Source organism: Arvicanthis niloticus, chromosome 8 (genome assembly GCF_011762505.2).
Source record: "Arvicanthis niloticus isolate mArvNil1 chromosome 8, mArvNil1.pat.X, whole genome shotgun sequence".
NCBI lineage: Eukaryota > Metazoa > Chordata > Mammalia > Rodentia > Muridae > Arvicanthis > Arvicanthis niloticus.
In genome coordinates, this window is record NC_047665.1 from 77,572,038 (window position 1) to 77,591,485 (window position 19,448).

Consider the following 19,448-nt stretch of genomic DNA (forward strand, 5'->3'; position numbering starts at 1 on the left):
AGTGTAGAACTCAACAAGTTGTTGGCTAGGCTGGGTGGCTACTAAGCCTCAGGGATCCAGCTGTATCTGCCTTTCCAGTTCTCTGCTTACAAGTTTGTTACTATGTTGGGGCTGGCTGGCTTTCTTTCTTTCTTTCTTTCTTTCTTTCTTTCTTTCTTTCTTTCTTTCTTCCTTTCTCTCTCTCTTTTTTCTTTCTTTCTTTTTTCCTTTCTTTCCTTCATTTTCTTCCTTCTTTCCTTTTTTCTTTCTTTTCTTCCTCTTCCTTCCTTCTTTCTTCCTTTCTTTCTTTTTTTTAAACATGTGTCATAGTGATTATACTTAGTCCTAATTCTTACATAGCAAGACCTGTAGCTACAACTAAGTATCTCCACAGACCCCAGTTCAACATTTAAAAAAAAAAAAAAAAAGTATGCTATTTCTTCTGCTGTAAGCTTCAGTCATTTTTGTAGGCACCCAGGGGACAATACCAGAACTCTATTGATCATAGCCAGTGTTTTTGACCTTCATTGCCAAGATTTTCCTTTTCTGTCGGCCTTTTAAATGAATGGTAAACTATTCAGAAAAGCAGTGAGCTGAATCCTGGGCAGGAGATTAGTGGGAATCAGTAGATAGGAGAGATGGAGCTACAGTCAGATCACCAGTTTCTTTGCTTCCCAGGTTGAGGGGTAGATATTCTCCAGGGACCCCAGTTTTGTTAGTACCATACTATTGGGAAAGTGAGAGATAATTCACAAGTGTACTTTAGAGAGCTCAGGATGCATTAACGGGAGCTTGATCTGCTCCTTGAATAAATCATATTTGCTGAAATACTTCTGATAGCAGGGGTGCTCGGGAACATGAAAAAACAGAGCAGAAGTGTAGGAGGAGCTAAGGTGGGATGAGTAAAGAGAGGAAAAGGAGGAGTAAGAAGAGGAAGAGGAGGAGTAAGGAGAGGCAGAGGAAAAGAAAGAGGAGGAGCTAGGGAGGGGAGAGAGAGGGGAACATGGAGGCAGATGTTCATGTGTCTCCTGCAGTCAAAGGTAGTTGGTATATCTAGGTTGGGTATTGGGTTAGACCTGTGATTGAGTGGGCATCTTGTTATTGATCATTACCAAATATATAAGCCTTTGGATAATCTAAGCATTAGAGTCTCATTTGTGCCGAGCCCATGTGGATGGCAGGATGGTCTGGGCAATGCCCAGCCTTGTGAAGACAGCATGGAAGATTGGCAGAGCCATCTCCCATGCTGGTGTCTCTTGGGTGGCAGGGTTAGTGTTTCTGGCTGGCCATTTCTAGCTGTGGCACACACATGGCCTCTGGCCACAGAACACGGTGGCTGAGCTAGGCAGAGCCGCTGCAGCTTAGATAGCTTGACCAGTGGCAGCTTTTAATTATCTCCCTCAACAAAGGGAATTGGCCTCTCTCTTACGAGCTTCCTTTGTCCATTCTAAGGAAATTCTATGGTTTTCTCTAAGAAAAACTTCAGGTTCTCAGAACAAGCCAGTTTAGGATATATTTAACTGTCAGTTTTTAAGGTTATTTAAGATCTTGAAAGCCATGCAGGACAGAACAATTCTTCTCAGCATTCTTTTGCCTATATACTCAGGGTTTTCCTGTAAGCTCTACTCTACCAATGTGGTCTTCACAATTGCTTAAACAGACATTTCATTCTGCAATGAATTTAATTAATGTTAATGGTTTGAAGTTCATTCCTTGCTATCAGTGTTGATATTATTTTCCCATTTACAGTGAAATCACTGTAGAGCTGGCAGTGTTTTTATTTGCTTACTACTTGAGACAGTTTCACAAATTCCAAATTAGTCTTAAGTTCATTAGGTAGCAGAGGAAGATGTCAGATTTCTAGTCCTCCTGCCTCTGCTTTCCAAGGACTGGAATTACAAGCATGCATCTCTAAGTCTAGTTTGTGTAGTACTGGGGATGAGACCCTGAGTTTAGTCCACGAGAAATAAGGACTCTAACAAGTGAGCTTCGTTCTCCGGCCTGAGGTTGTGATTTTTGTAAGTTATTACATTAATTCCCTAGGCTGAGGAATATACCCGGTATGACAACAGAAGTGAAATAGATGTTCATTGATTAATGAAGAAATTGTTAGAGACTTGAAAATATTAGCAAGACAGCACACACTTGTAGCCCTAGTACTCTGGAGGCTGAGGGAAGAGACAAGTTGAAGACTGCCTGAAATACAAGGCTTTCTGACCTATCTCAACAAACAAACTGCCAAGCAAAAAACAAACAGAAAAGAAAACCCAAAACAAAAATAAAAAGCAAACAAACAAAACAGCCAAAAGGAAAGTTATTAAAATGTATTATGAAGGACATGGACATTAAAGCATGTGCAGTATGCAGGGGCACAAATGTCTTCATTTTCGACATCTTTGTTTATGAGGGAAAATGTTGGAACCTGTTGTATGGCATCACACAGAACTGGGCCAAAATCTAAAACCTAAGTCTAAAATCTAAAGAAGAAAGTGGAGCTTGATGGTCCAGGAGTTCATAGCACTTATTCTTACAGAGACTGTAGATTCAGCTCCTAGCACCCACATGGTGCATCACAAGTCTGTAACTCTTAGTTTCCAGGGATCTGACATCCTTTTCTTGCTTTTATGGCACCAAGAACACATATAGTTCTATACTAATACATATGTGGGCAAAACATGCAAGCACATAAAGTAAAAATAAAATTAGAATACCATCTTAGATATTTTACTGTTAAGTACCTGTACTGTTAAGTAACCATAGTTTGAACCATATTTCTGCCTTCCAAAAGCCTTCTCGGAGGTATCAGAATTGACTACCATAAATGCTTGTCTTTTCTCTGCTAAAGAAGTTTTATGGTAGGCTGGGGGTGTGGCTAAGTTGGGAAAGTACTTGCCCAGTATGCACAAAGTCTTGGGTTCTTTTCCAGCACAACATAAACTGGATATATAATCCCATTACTCAGGTTGTGGAGGCAGGATCATAAGAAGTTCAGAAGCATCCTTAACTACATAATGAATTTGAGGCCAGCCTGGACAATGTGTCTCAGGAAAAAGAAAAATGAAGACGTTTTAATGTATTCTCTGTCTTTGTACACATATGTATGTCTGTTTGAGAGGGTCAGATCTACACCTCCTCTGCCTGATCATTTAGAAAAGAAAGATGGCCCACTGAAATAAATTCACAAAGTAAGTAATAGACATAGCATGTGTTAGCTGTGGAAACCTTGTCAGAAATGTAAAAATTAGATGGGGAAAAAACTTTGAAATTCATTGTCAGGGTCCTTTTCAAATACACAAGCAAAACAGACTGGGCCACAGGAGATTTTAACATAAGAAGAACATAAGAAGAGCACAAGAAGTGGAACCTGCTTTCTTTTTTTTTAAAGACATTCATTTTATATGTATAAGTGTTCTGGTTGCCAAAAGAGGGCATCATATCACACTATAGGTAGTTGTGAACCACCATGTAGGTGCTGCGAATTGAATTCAGCAAGAAGAGCCAGGGCTCTTAACTGCTGAGCCATCTCTCCAGGTCTAGAATATGCTTCCTTTATTCCTCCTCCTATGGATAGCTCTAAAAAGAGCATCCAGGGCCTCATGCATGCTAGGCAAGTGCGTTACCATTGAGTTACATCCTCAGGCTTGATATTTCATTTCTTACAGAAGTAATTTACTTAATAATTTGACAACTGTCAAATACTATTGAAATGCACACCTGTTGACACTTTCAGTCTCCTCTGCATTTTGACAACTGTGGAGACACATGTGGATAAATAGAAAAAAAATGATTTGTTAAGAAAGAAACAGACAAACTTGGAATTTCGCTAGTCCTGGACGATGCCTGACTCTGAGACAGAAAGGGGATGGACTCTCCGGATCCCTGATGAGTCATTTACATGCTGTGTCAGAAAACAGGAAGTGTCCATTCTTCCTGTCCCTCCTTTTCAGTCAGTCTCCTTCTCACTGTCCACAACTCTCTTACCTCACTTATATATGCGAAAAGTGGATGCTGCCCCAGTGAACTTTGCCCTTCAGAAGATGGACAGCCAAGGAGTGGAACACGAGAAGCAGGAATCAAAAAAAGAGCTTCCTTTCAGGGGACTACACTAGGATCAGGATAGCAGTCTCCTGAGCAGGCTGCAGACCAGTTGGAAAAGGAAAACAAAGAGTTATCAACCTCCCTGTGGGCCGGTGACTAACAGGGCACTGTCCAAGTAGGAACTCAGCAGGGTGAACTGGAGCTCAGAGAGAAATTCAAACCCCAGGTGGCAGTAGGCCAAAGAGACTTTTAGCAACTCCTAAAGATCAAGCTCAGGCTGGGTGAACTGGGCTCAAGCTGAGCTCTGAGTAGTGGCCAAGTCCAGCACCCATTCTCACTCCCAGACTTCTGGAAAGTTGCCACCTAAACATTCCAGTCCTGTCTGCAATTGAGAAACATTCCTGGTGTCCAAGGTCGTGACCTTCAGGGGGCATTAGTTCATTAGTATTCACTGGAGAAGAGGAGAGAGACTCAAAGGCCTGTTAGTGGAATAAAATGTGAGACTTTTACCCAGTCATCCAACAAGGTCAAGGGAACCAGTCTCTCTGAGGCCCATTCTGCACTAGGAGATGCTTCAGGGATGTTTGAGAAAAGAGATTTAATCCAAGCCTAAGGAAGGGTGCTTCCAGCCCCTCCCCACCAAAGGAAATAATAGATTCTTTGTTTGTTTGTTTGTTTGTTTTTAGTTTGCCGATTTCTATCACTAATGGAAATGCACTGAGAGGGGTTCTAGCCCTAAGGTGTCTCCTGCCCTGCTAGAAGAAGCAACTTTCCCAAAAATGTAGCAGGCCCTTTGTTTAAACTGGGTCAAAATGTCTACAAGGTCCTTCCCCATTCCTACCCCCAAAGACCTCTGACAGACTAGTCCTGCTGAAAGTAACTCTACAGAGAGGTTTCCAGCCAAGAGTTATTGGCACTGACCCAACAAAGAAAAATATTTCCTGACTTTTTATTCTAAGCTAAGGTCAGGAGTTCTTCCAGTGCCTTCTGTGGACACAGTATGCAGAATAACCGAGGGCTTTGAGTATGTAAATGTCATATCTTAGATGGAGACTGTAAACAGAAATGTCCAAGGCACTCTGAGGTTTGGGATGGACAAAAACTTTGTTTTTGTGAGGTACTGAGCAAGGTCTCATGTAGGCCTGACTGATTTTAACTGTGTATGTAGCTGAGGAAGACCTTGGATGTATGATTCCTTTGCCTCCATCTCTTGAGTGTTAGCATTGGAGATGTATACCATCCCACAACTGGTTTATGCAGTTCTGGGCATGGAACACAGGACTTCAGGAATCAGTACATCGAGGCTTGACAGGGCTGCTGTTTGAAATTGCCCATGCTTTCTCTTGCTTTAGAGTCTGTTCATATATAGAAATAGAATTGAGTTTTGCTTTTTTTTTTTTTTTAGCAAAGTTGCTAAAATCAATAATTTGTCCTTCAACATAATAGTGAACTGAAGTCTTAATCTTACTGAAGTCTTAATTTTTTTGATTATTTTTGTTTTTTTGAGGCAGTGTTTCTCTATGTAGATCTGGCTGTCCTCCAGCTCACTAAATAGACCTAGCCTTAAACTCACAGAGATCAGCCTGCCTCTGCCTCTCTGCCTCTGCCTCTGCCTCTGCCTCTGCCTCTGCCTCTGCCTCTGCCTCTGCCTCTGCCTCTGCCTCTGCCTCTGCCTCTGCCTCTGCCTCTGCCTCTGCCTCTGCCTCTGCCTCTGCCTCTGCCTCTGCCTCTGCCTCTGCCTCTGCCTCTGCCTCTGCCTCTGCCTCTGCCTCTGCCTCTGCCTCTGCCTCTGCCTCTGCCTCTGCCTCAAGTGTAGGAGTTAAAGGTATGTGTCAACCATTGTTACAGGAGACAACTTTCAGAACAGAACACTAATAGCTCAGGCATTAAGAACACTAATAAATGTACCTCAGGAAACTAAAAACTTCTGCAAGGCAAAGAACACCAACAATAGGACAAAATGACAACCTACAGATTAGGAAAAGATATGCATCAACCTTATATCTGACAGCGGGCTAGTATCCAAAATATCTAAAGAATTCAAGAAATCAAATACCAACAAACCAAATAACCCAATTAAAAATGGGATACAGAGATAAAGAGAAAGTTCTCAACAGAAGAATCTCTAATGGCCCAGAAGCACTTAAAGAAATGTTCAACATCCTTAGTCATTAGGAAAATACAAATCAAAAGAACTCTGAGGTTTTATCTTAGGACTATCAGAATGGCTTAGAAGAAAAACTCAAGTGACAGCACATACTGGCCAGGATGTAGAACAAGAAAAGTACTCTTCCATTGCTGGTAGGAGTGCAAACGTGTACAACCACTTTGGAAATCAGTCTGGTGGTTTCTCAGAAAATTGAGAACATTTCTACCTCAAGACTCAGTTATACCACTCCTGGGTACATACCCCCAAAATACTCCCCTGTACCATGAAGATGCTAGCTTAACTAAGTTCATAGCAACTTTATTCATAATAGTCAGAAACTGTAAACAACACAGATGTCCCAGAACAAAAGAATGGATACAGAAAATGTGGTTCATTTACACAATGGAATATTATTTACCTATTTTAAAAAAGGACATCATGAATTTTGCAGGCAAATGGATGGAACTAGAAAATATCATCCTAAGTGAGGAAACCCAGTCCCAAAAGGACATACATGGTATGTACTCATTTATAAGTGGGTATTAGCCATATAATACAGGTACCATGCTGCAATTCACAGACCCAAAGAAGCTAAGTAATAAGTAGGGCCCAAGGGATAATGTTTGAATCTCACTCAGAAGGGAAAATAAAATCGGTATTGAAAGTGAATAGAGAGATGGAATTGGGTGGGAGAGGAGTTGGGGAGGGAAATAGGGGTAGTGGTCAGGTACTGAGAGTGCAAGGGTGAGAGGAATGGGAGAAGGGAAATTGTTGAAAGGGGCATCTCTGGGGAAATCCAGAGACCTGGGACAGTGGAGGCACCTGAGAGGACAGAAGGATAATCCTAAGTGAGACTCCAACACTTGGGGATGTGGATACTAAAGTGTCCACCTCCTGTAGCTAGGCTGGACATCCAGTGGAGGGAAGGTGACATCAACCAAAACCATCAACCCAAAATGTGAACTGCCTACAAAATGTGCAGGGATAAAGACTGAGCAGAGACTAAGGGAATGGCTAACTAACGGCTGGCTTAACTTGCGACCCACGCCAAGGGTCATCCCCTGACACTATTGATGATACTCTGCTATGCTTGCAGACAACAGGTTATCATAACTGTCCTCTGAGAGGCTTCATCCAGAAGCTGATGGAAACAGATGCAGAGACAGAGAGCCAAACAGTAGGTGGAGCTTGGAAGTCTTGTGGGAGGAATGAGGGAGCTGGAATGTTTAAGGACACCACAAGAAGACCTACAATGCTAACAAACTTGGATCCACAGAGGCTCACAGAGATGAAACCACCAACCAAAGCGCATGCATGGACTAGACTTAGGCCCCTTTACATATACAGAAGATATGCAGGTTGATCTTCACGTGGGCCCTCCAACAACTTGAGTGGGAGCTCTCTCTGTTGCCTGCCTCTGGATTCCTTTCTCCTAGCTAGAATGCCTTCTCTGGCCTCAGTGGGAGAGGATGTACTTAGTCCTAATGAGACTTGATGTGCCAGGGTGGGTTGGTACCCAAGGCAGGGCCATCCCTGATCTGAAAAGAAGGGAAGGATGGAATGGGGGAGGGATGTGGGAGGGTGAGAATGGGAGGAAAGGAGAGAGGGGGATGCATTTGGTATGTAAAGACAATAAATAAATTAATGAGAAAAAAGATGTATGTCACCAAGATCAGCTTTCTAACTTCTTTATAGTATTAGTAATCACTTTTGAGATTCTCTTACTCCTTTCTTTCTTTCTTTCTTTCTTTCTTTCTTTCTTTCTTTCTTTCTTTCCTTCCTTCCTTCCTTCCTTCCTTCCTTCCTTCCTTCCTTCCTTCTTTCTTTCTTTCTTTCTTTCTTTCTTTCTTTCTTTCTTTCTTTCTTTCTTTTGGTGTGTGTTTAACATCATCATGTATAATTTGTAGAAGAACGTTAATGGGATTGGGTATATGTTCACACATTGCAGAAAGGTGGAATACTAATATGTTTTGTATGAAGAAGAAATTTATTAAGATGATGATGATGGTGATGATGATGGTGGTGGTAGTGGTGATGATGATGATTTTTACCATTGAAAGAGTTCAAATTTTGTCAGGATTCTTTTAGAATCTATTGAGAAATGTAGCTCTGGCTCTAATGGAAAACACTATGTAGCTTATTCTGGTTTCCAACTCATAGAGATCTGTCTGCCTCTGCCTCCCGAGTGCTGGGATTAAAGGTATATGTCACTATTCCTGGCAATGTTGTTATTTTTAAATCATAAATTTCTAGTCAAGCCCTAGGGATCCCCATGGCTCTGTGTTTCCACGGACAGAATTACAGGTGCACATCGCCACGGCAAGCATTTTACAAGGGAAATAGAGATACAAAGTCAGTGGTTTGTATCTGAGTAGTTGTTTTAATTGAATGGATAAAGTGCTTGCTGTGCAATTGTAGGGATCCAAGTTTTGCATCGACTAGCTATCATTCTAGCCAAAAGAGCAGTTCCATGCTTAGAGAGAAATCCTTTTTAAAAATAAAATAAGGCTGAGAGCACGTGCAGAAGAAACATGATGCCAACCTCTGATTTACACACACACACGCGCGCACACACACACACACACACACACACACACACACAAAGGAGAGGGGAAAGAAAGGTACACACAAATGTACCATATGCACAGAGACAAACAGAAATTTAAGTTAGGCTAAATTTATTCCTACATTCCTTGTAAACACTGATGAAATCAGCTGGTCTGAAGAGATCTGAGGGACTCTTCTGAAGAGAATCCACCTCTTGTTATGGTTTTGGCACTAAGCAGAGTTTCCATTTTTTCTCGGATTAATTTTCATATGTTGTGGTTTTTTCTTTTCAAAATATATTTCCACGTGGTAAGCTTCATAAAATGTTGTCATACATCTGCATAACTTCAGTCCTCAGGTCTTCTCCACATTGGTTGTTAGCTTTTGTCTCTCTTCTCTCACCAATAGTTTGAAAGGAATTTCAGCTTTATTCATTATTTCAGAAAGACATCTCTTTACGTCTTTGATATTCCCTGTGAATCAAACATCTTCTAGCCATTGATATTTGTTCTACCTTTGATATTTCATATCTTTGATATGTTTCCTAATTTCACTCATTTGGGAAGGTTGCCAGCTTTTTTTTTTTTTGTAATTTATTTCCAACTCAATTAAATTGTATGTTTCTAGAATATAGCCTATATTATTCTAAATTGACATTTTGTAAGGATTAATTTATGGATTCAGGATTTTCAGTATATGTTCTCATTGTATGTTCAAGAAGAATGTATAGTCTACAATTCTCAGATACACTAACTTGTTTTCTTTACTATATGACCTTTTAAGTAATGCTTGCTAGTTATATTATGCATTTTATTATATTGCCTACTTGTGTGTATTTGCACCGTGTGTGTGTTGTACTACACCCTATAACTGGAGTTATAGTTGGTTACAAGCTGCCATTTAGAATGCTAGCAACCAAGCCCAAGTCCTGTAGAAGCAGCAAGTGTTCTGCCAAGTCATCTTTTTAGCCCTGAGATTCTGATTTGAGAAACATCAAATCTTAAATATTCTCATTTTGTTGTTGCTGTTTGTTTTTGTTTTAATAATTAAAATTTAACTGTAAAGAACTTACAAATGAAAAATATTATGCAGCCAAGTTAATGTTTTATTAATATGAAGTATTTCTTAAGGTACTTTTTCTTTTAAATGTCTCAGGTTACTTCTAGAGACAAATGTGTTTTACAAGGTTTTTTGCTATTAATAAAATTAACAAGTTTTATTTTGACCACATACTGTTTACAAATTATTCTCTGATTGCTAGGAATCGTTTCTAAGGTCTTAGTCATGTTGACAAGTGTCTATTACAGAGTGACCTCTACACCTACACTCCTTTCATTTTTTTTTTTGAGATCTGGTCTTGCTGAGTCGCTCGTACTGACCTTGCACTTGTTCTGTAACCAAGGCTAACTTTGGCTTCATGATTATCTTCCCCTGCTATCTGGTGTTACTGTTGATCCATTTTCAACTTCTCTGTTTCTTCATGATTGAGACAAGAACAGACAGACAAAAAGCAAAAACAAAACAACTCTTGAAAAATGATCTTTACTCTTTAACTTGAGAAAAAAATTAACTGTATGTACTAATTTACTAATTTGAAAATTTAACCGTATTTACTAATATATCTTTTTATAATTTTGCTTTACCTGTTCAGCTTCTCTTTTTCATGTTTTAGTGCTTCCATTCATATTTAACCATTTAAAACATTCCATGACTTATTCATATTTATTTTTTATTTTTCTGTACAAGTTAGCAGAATAATTTTAATTTTTATTAAAATTTAGTAGTCGCAAATTTACTACCTTATTGAACTAAAATGTAAGTTGTAGAACACTTTAAGATTCTGTTTTTCTAGTTCATGGCATAGTGACACATGATTTTGTCCAAGCACTCGGGAAATAGGGGTAGCTGGATCTCTGTGAGTTAAAGGCATCCTGGTATTTTGTCTAATGAACACTATGAAGCCTACTTCCCTGCAGTCTTATGATTCTATCATCATAGTACAAACCTTTAAAAGAGCAGGGGAAAGGGCTTGTTACTAGGCCACTCTGCAGGAAAGGCTATATTTATGGCAAACAAAGAGAGGATCAGGTTATGATAAGAATGTTCATACCACTGTTCTTACCTCATAAGACATGACTCAAAACAAGGACAGACAACATGGTGTGAGTAATCCAGCATCTTTATCCATACTGGGTTATTTATAAGACATTCTTATCTGAGATAAAGTCATCTAGGTTGATAAGACTATAGGTACAAGTCAGAGAAGAAATCCTACTGTCAACACTCTTACTGTGGTGTGTCAGTGGGAACTGAGAACTGTAGATGCTTGTACATACACCCAAGGCAACAGATCAACTGATATGTCATCTCCTGTCTAACATTTATAAGGAAATCTTCTAAGAGCTTTTTAAAAAAAATTATTGCATTTTCTCCCCCTCCATCTCCCTTTCCTCCTCCTCCTCCTCCTCCTCCTCCTCCTCCTCCTCCTCCTCCTCCTCCTCCTCCTCCTCTCTCTCTCTCTTTGTGTGTGTGTGTGTGTGTGTGTGTGTGTGTCTGTCTGTCTGTGTTTATACACACATGTATGTATGTGTGTATAGGTTAAAAGATAATTTATTTGGAGATTTCTCTTTCCTTCTCCCCAGTGACTTAAATCGGTCAGGTTTGATGGAAAGTGCCTTTGTCTACTAAGCAATCTTGTGATCTTTGGAAGCATTCTAAAACATCACACAATAAATGATTAAAATGTAAAGGGAAAAAATTGAAAGTTGAAATGTGTACACCCATTTTCTAACATTTTCAACTTTGTTCACACTCTTTATGATTTGATATTTATTTAAAAGGACAGTCATGTTTTCAGGCCTCTGTATTTGGAAACACACATACTTAAACACAGGAAAATACAGACCTACATAAGTGTGCATGTACACACACACACACACACACACACACACACACACACACACCAAATATAAACTTGAATTGGATTAGCAAGGGTTAAGAAGCTTTAACTATGAATTGAGAGAGATTGGCTGTTGTTATTTGCTAAGCAGGGCTTGGGATCTGTTCTTGCTTGCCAAGTACTTCATATAAATTGTTGGCTGAATAAAAAAGGTTTGAGAAAGAGTCTTATTTTGAAAAAGAGATTATGATTAAAATTCCTAGAATGTCAGCTCAGTGGGATAAATATTATGAAATATATGATTTGGAGAAATAATTTAACAGTTAACTCTTCTAATTTAATTTTTGAATTCACACACTGAGATGTGATTTAATTAATAATTCCATAGACACATACCCTACTCTCATAGAAGCAAAGAAAGGAGAGGCTTTCTGAGTACCTGAGCCACTAGCCACTTTTGCCCAAAGCTGGCAAGGAGGAAGAAAGACACACTATCAGATAATGAGGGCTTAAGAGAGTCCTAATGAGTACTGGCATTATTAAAAAGGATATCTTATCTATTGATGTGGGTATCTCTCAACTAATACATTTTAAGCGATTTTTAAATAGTAAAATAAATGAGCTATACATTTTTCTGTTTTTTAATAAACTGGATTAAACACCATCTTATGCCCACAGTCACTCCTGTGGTAATTAAAGCAAAAGGTACAAGCTTGGGTAGAGCTTGAGTTTTCAGAATCCTTTAGATTTCATTTGTAGAAACCTGATTGAGCAATGAACATTCCATGCTTCTCTCATCTCTTTTGTCCTTGATGTAGAGGTCAGGAGTATATATTTTTTCTATTTATTCATTTATTTATTTTATTTCTAACTATATTTCTAAAATTTATCTATACATTTACCCCAAATACTGCCTCCTTCCAGTCTTTCCTCCCAGGGTTATTCCCCCATGCCTCCCTTTCACCTCTGAGAGGCTGGCTCCCCTGAGTATCCCCCACACCCCTAGTGCATCAACTCTCTGCAAGATTGGTGCATCCTCTCCCACTGAGGCAAGACAAGGCAGCCCTCTGCTGCATATGTGCAAATAAGGCTACTATGAACTTAGTGGAACATGTGTCCTTGTAGTATGGTGGAGCATCTTTTGGTTATATGACCAGGAGTGGCATAGCTGGATCGTTAGGTAGAACTATGTCCATTTTCTGAGAAACCGCCGAATTGATTTCCAGGGTGGTTGTACAAGTTTGCAATTCCACCAGCAATGAAGGAGTGTTCCCATTTCTCAATATCCTCTGCATATGTCCTGTTGTTTCAGTTTTTGATCTTTGCCATTCTGATTGGTGTGAGGTGGAATCTCAGGGTTGTTTTGATTTGCATTTCCCTGATGATGAAGAATGCTGAACATTTCTTTGGGGTTTTTGTTTGTTTGTTTATTTGTTTGTTTTCCACATTTTTATTGGATATTTTATTTACATTTCAGATATAGTCCACTTCCCCCCCAAACCCAGGAAACCCCTTTCCCATTCCCCCTCCTTCTGCTTCTATGAGGATATGCCCCCACCCACCCTCCCACTCTCTCCTCCCCACCCATGATTTCCCCCACACTGGGACGTCCAGTCTTCACTAGACCAAGGACTTCCTCACCCACCTATGCCTGACACTGTCATCCTCCCCTACATATACAGCTGGAGCCATGGGCCCCTCCCTATGTGCTCCCAGGCTGGTGGTTTAGACCCTGGGAGCTCTGGTTGGTTGGTATTGTTGCTCTCTTCATGGGGCCACAAACCCTGTCAGCTCCTTCAGTCTTCTCTCTCACTCCTCCATTGGGAACCCCATGATCAGCTCAATGGTTAGCTGTGAGCTTCTGCCTCTGTATATTTCAGGCTCTGGCAGACCTCTAAGGAGACAGCTATATCAGGCTCCTGTCAGCATGCACTTCCTGGCAACCACATCAGCGTCTACCTTTGGTGAATGCACAAGGGAGGAATACCCAGGTAGAGCAGTCTCTGGATAGCCCCTCCTGATAGAGGGCTAATATCCAATATATACAAAGAACTCAAACATTAGATTCCAGACAACCAAAGAGCCCTATTAAAAATGGGGTATAGAGCTAAACATAGAATTCTCACCTGAGGAAACTTAAATGGCCGAGAAGCACCTAAAGAAATGTTTAATATCCTTAGTCATCAGGGAAATTCAAATCAAAACAACCCTGAGATTCCCACCTCACACCAGTCAGAATGGCCAAGATTTAAAACTCAGGTGATAGCAGATGCTGGCGAGGATGTGGAGAAAGAGGAACACTCCTCCATTGTTGGTGGGATTGCAAGCTAGTACAACCACTCTGGAAATCTGTCTGGTGGTTACTCAGAAAATTGTACATAGCATCACCTGAAGACCCAGCTACACTGCTCCTGGGCATATACCCAGAAGATGCTCCAACATATAACAACGACATATGCTCTACTATGTTCATAGCAGCCTTATTTATAATAGCCAGAATCTCGAAACAACTCAGATGTCCTTCAACAGAGGAATGGATACAGAAAATGTGGTACATTTATACAATGGAATATTACTCAGCTATTAAAAACAATGAATTCGAGAAATTTTTAGGCAAATGGATGAAACTAGAAAATATCATCCTGAGTGAGGTAACACAATTACAAAAAACGCACATGGTATGTACTCACTAATATTGGATGTTAGCCCAAAAGCTCACAATACCCAAGAAGACCACATGAAGCTCATGAACAAGGAAGACCAAAGTGTGGGTACTTTGGCCCTTCTTAGAAGGGGTAACAAAATATTCATGGGAGGATTATATGTATTGACAACATTCTTCTGTGAGACTCTTTTATTTTTCTAGATTGTTATTTTTATTCACTTTATATCCCAATCATAACCCCTTCTCTCTCCTTCCCAGTCCCATGCTTACAAATTCATCCTCCCATCGTCCCCTCCCTTTGTCCTCAGAGAATTGGAACCCTTCTTGAATACTACCCTATTCTGAGACATCTCCTCCTAGTAGGACCAGGCACTTCTCCCGCTTAGACCCAGTCAGCTAGTCCAGGTAGTGGAAGAGAGTCCCGTAGCAGACAACAAAGACTAAGACAGCCCTAATTCCACTGGTTAGGGGACCCGATTGAAGTACAAGATGCACATTTGCCACAAAAGTGTGAGAGGTCTAGGTGCAGCCCTTGCATGCTAGTCTCTAGAGATTATATTTTATAACTGGTGTGTCTGAGTGTGAGTGTGTGTGTGTGTGTGTGTGCACACGTGCGCACGTGCGCGAGCACGTATATGCATGCAAAGGCCAGAAGGAGACCTCAGGTGTCATTTCTTGAGTGCTATTCATTTTCCTTTTTGAGATAGAGTCTCTCTCTGGCTTGAAACTTGCTGGCTAGTCATAGAACCCCAGGAATTTCCCTGTCTCTGTTTCTGATGAAGGACTTATTTAAATGTATAGTTGGGCCAGGGCTAAAAACAGAACTCACTAAAGAATCCAATATGTTTTTTTTTTTTTTTTTTTTTTTTTTTTTTTTTTTTTTTTTTTAGAAATATCTCCAGATGCCTTATATATGAGGCTACAATACAAGAAAGGAAGGTTATTCATCCTCCAGTGAGTAGAGATTGTTCACTGGTTACTATGGTATCCTAACACTCTGACTAGGTGTGGCTACCTAGCTTCTGGTCCTGGCTTGTCTATGGGCCAATGATAGGCAGAGGTTGAAACTCAAGCCTTCTTCTGATGTCTTTGTCAACAGGGTCACATATGCATTTCTAGTTATGCTGTCCTTGGGATTTATTTTGGGGATGACAGCATCCAGTCTACCCTAGTTCTACAAAAACTAGGGTATCTCAGGATATCCCAGCATTAGCAATGAGTGACACAAGGGAGAGTGGCTCTAGTGTCTGTTCTTTGAGTGTTTAGGGGAGGCCTGGAGAGAGCTGGGAAGTAGAAGTAGAAATGGTGGTAAGTTGCAGGCCCTTAACAGAAGCTACAAAAATGCTTCTACAAAAACAGCCACATAATTAGTAACCCAGATGCTGCTGTGGGCCTTAGGAAATGTGTGTCTTATATCAAATCTCTCTCTACTTTAATACCCACAACTCAGAAAATCTGCCCAAGAGGTCCACAATAGCCTTCATGCACAGGTACAAATGTCCAGGTGACACAAAAGATTCTCACTCCTAAGGACTTTCCTTAATCTCCACTAAGCTTCCTATTCGTCCCATGCATTTGTTTGTGAACTGCCTTTTCTCTTTGCTGGATTAACACTGTGCTTATGATGATGGTGGTGGTTACTTCCTAGGCTGGAGGCAAAATCAGACTGGAATCCCAACTTTTACTTTCCAATTATTGGAAAATAATAACTCACAGATTCACAAAGTAGAAGCCTAGAGATTTAATTCTGCTGCTCCTGCAGAAGACTTGGGTTTGATTTGTAACTTCCATGTCCTGGATATCTGACACTGTTGTCTGGTTTCCAGAGGTCTGTTCATGTATAACACATGTGTAGCGTGCACGCACGCGCGCACACACACACACGGGGGGGGGGGGCGGTGAGAAAAATCATTTAAAAAAAACAGAAAATCTACATCAAGTTAATTTTCTTTGGCAAATTTAATGCAGATCTCCCTCAGAGTACTAATTTCAAAGTGAAAAAAAGTCTACTTAACTGTTCTGAGAAGCACTGTGTTTGGATCTGTTTACAATAGCATGATGTATTTGTATATATATTCTACACGATTCCTTTTCATAATACATTTTGGGACTTGTAAGGACTTTGCTTTAGGATCATTGGCTGTCTGTCTACGAGCCTGCTAGCACAGAGCACCTCACCAGGCCGTGGAGGCTGAGTGATGCTGAATTTGTGTCTCTGCTTCAGAAATGAGCATCTTATGTTTCTCAATTGCCAGAGTAACCGATTCTCCTTAGACCTTACTACTGAAAGAGCACAAGCTAGACGAATGTTTCCATTACTGACACTGACCAATCACTAGTTGTAAGCATTATTGTAAGAACATACTCTTCTAAGAAAATGGAGGGTACAAACATAAAATGTGAGAATTTTATCTTTCAGGCTACTGAAAGTTTTAATTGAATTCAAAATTCATCTTTTTTACTTATGTCCTCATGAGATAAACTTTGTAAGGGAGCAGTTGTTTCTTTTTGCCTTTTAAGCTTGACATACATGTTTTCTGCCATTTGAACAGTCTAAGGACATTATAAAGCGATTTTTAAACTTCAGTATCTCAAGTAGAAAAAAAATATGTCAAGGAAAATATGGACTCATTAAACATACGCAAGGAGGAGAGCTCACAGAAGTTGTCACATTGTATTACCTTTTGAAAAAAAAAAAGACTTGTTCATTGATTTTTATTTCACATGAATGTGTGAGTGATTGGACTTGTGTATGTGTATACATGTCCTTTGTCCACCTAGCCAGAAGAGGGCATTGAATCTGCAGGAACTGAAGTTACAGTTTTAGTCAGTATTGGGAATTAAACTTGAATCCTCTACAAAAACAGCAAATGTTTTTAACCTGCGATAGCTCCAGACCCTGCTTCACCTGTCAAGCTGTGTGACTACCTAGTAAGATAGCCAAAAACACATGTTAGAACCATGGCTATTTTTTTTTTTTCCTGGCAAATTCATTTATCAAGATATGTTTTGAAGTCAAGAAAACTATGAAAGTTTTACTCTTTTTTGTTGCTGTAGTTGTTTGCTTGTGATAGCAGATTGAATGCAGAACCCTGCACATACAGGGGAATATGCTACCCATGAGCTACATCCCTTAAACCTTTTCTCTTTGATGGTCTTTGGGAGCAACTTCCACTTCTAGTTTACTTAAACAGTGATGCTTGAAGTAGCTTCTCAAATATTTAGAAATCTGTTTCCCACAAATATGAGAAAGAAGAAAATATTAAGAAAGATTATCAGAACCATATACAGGGATATTTCTATGATGATTCTAAAGTCAACCAAGTTGACATCACATGGCCATCATATGATTAGAGCTCAGAAGCCAATACATTTGTCCTTAACTCTCTTATTTTGCTCTGGCATCATCAAAGTCAGTCTTTTCTGAAACCTGTTTTCTGACTACAGATTGCTGAGGAAAGGCCAGAGCTTGCTGATCCCAGCGAGCTGCTGCCATGTGGGTGACTCAGTTTCATTCAGAGAAAAAAAAAAAGTGTTGAATGCATAGCAGATCACACATCTTATACTCATGACATTCACAGTATGTGCTGTGCCCTTGATGAAAAAAAAAATCACTGATCAAAACAAGCTTAAAGAGACCTTTGAACAAAATTACAACAAAACCACCTGGGATTGTTTTAAAGTGATCTGTTTGTCTTCATTAGTTTTCTGTTGTACATTAGTCAGATTTTGTCAAATTTAATCTCAAAGTTGTTTATACTCCAGTTATATTTTAGAAGGACTCCTGTGCTCATTCATTCATTGGGCTGCAGAACACACTCCACCCATACCTAGTCCTTTTACAGTCAGCCTTGCATTTTGGATTGGTTCCTTGTATCACCATGCTGTACTGACGCACACCTCTGCAAATGTCATAGGCAGTGAGAAAGTAGAATGGGGAATCAGCCGCCTTCTTTGGTGCATGTCACATAAAAGTGAAAATGGCTTTTGCAAGGATTACTGACAAGAGGAAAATGAAAGGATGACTCCAGGAATCTCAGCAGGGTTCATTAGAGAATCAGTTCTTCCAGACCCTCAGTCACTGAGACGTGAACCAAGATGACAGGACTCCCTTATGAAGAGGATACTAGAATAACTCAGATTCTAGTTCCACACCAAAGCAATGTTTAAAGTTCATTCAAAAACATGCAAATACTCCCAGCTTTTGCATCTATGGCTCATCCTGACACGTGGGGAGTTCTAGATCACATGTTCTTTTCCCTCAAGGCCACGTGTGCACATATTGAGCCCAAAAGTTCCGAGTTTCCAAAGACATTTTAATAACTCAGATCTGATCGTTTAAGGACTTTAGGGTGAAACACCAGACTACTAATAACTATGTTGTATCCACAACTTGAGCATTGTGGCCAAATACTTCTTTCTTCCTTGCTGACTGCTGGTTTGGTTTCATTTCTGCCCAGTACTTTGTTTAAAGAACTTGGATGTGAAAAATTAAGTGTGTTCTGTTTCCAAGATTTCTGATAAAGTTCCCACAGGGTTCATTGATTTACAGAAGCCAACATGGAATGATCATACTACACTGTTTCTGTAACCACCGACTCAATGTTTTATAACCATTAAACTTCTTAACAGCCAGTGCCTTCGTGTCCACTGTACTCAGGGAATTTTTAAAAAGTGTTTGACATGAATTCATTTAGTTCTCACAACAAGCCCATGTAAATGAAGTGGTTATCATCTGCATTTTACAGATAAAACTGTCCACTGTCACATGAGCAGAAAATGAACTGCTAAGTGCTTTACTAGGAATCCAGAGCCAAGAAGTGAGCAAGCAGGAATGTCTTCCCAGAGGCCTCTGTAAATGTGTCCTTGGATGGAGGATATAGTCCCAATAAGGTTGTAAACGCAAGGCTGGAGGACTGGCTCACTTGATCGCTTGTCTAGTATGCACAGATCCCTGGGTTGGATTCCTCAACATCACATAAACTGGGTATCGCAGTATTTTCTGAAATTACAGCACTTGAGAGGTAGAGGCAGGAAAATCAGAAGTTCAAGGTCAGTATTAACTATAGATAGAGTTAGAGGCCAACCTGGAGATCTGAAGCCCTATTTCAAAACACAGTATTTAATTACCACATACCTTTTAGTATTTCTCTTCAATTTTCAATGTTGTG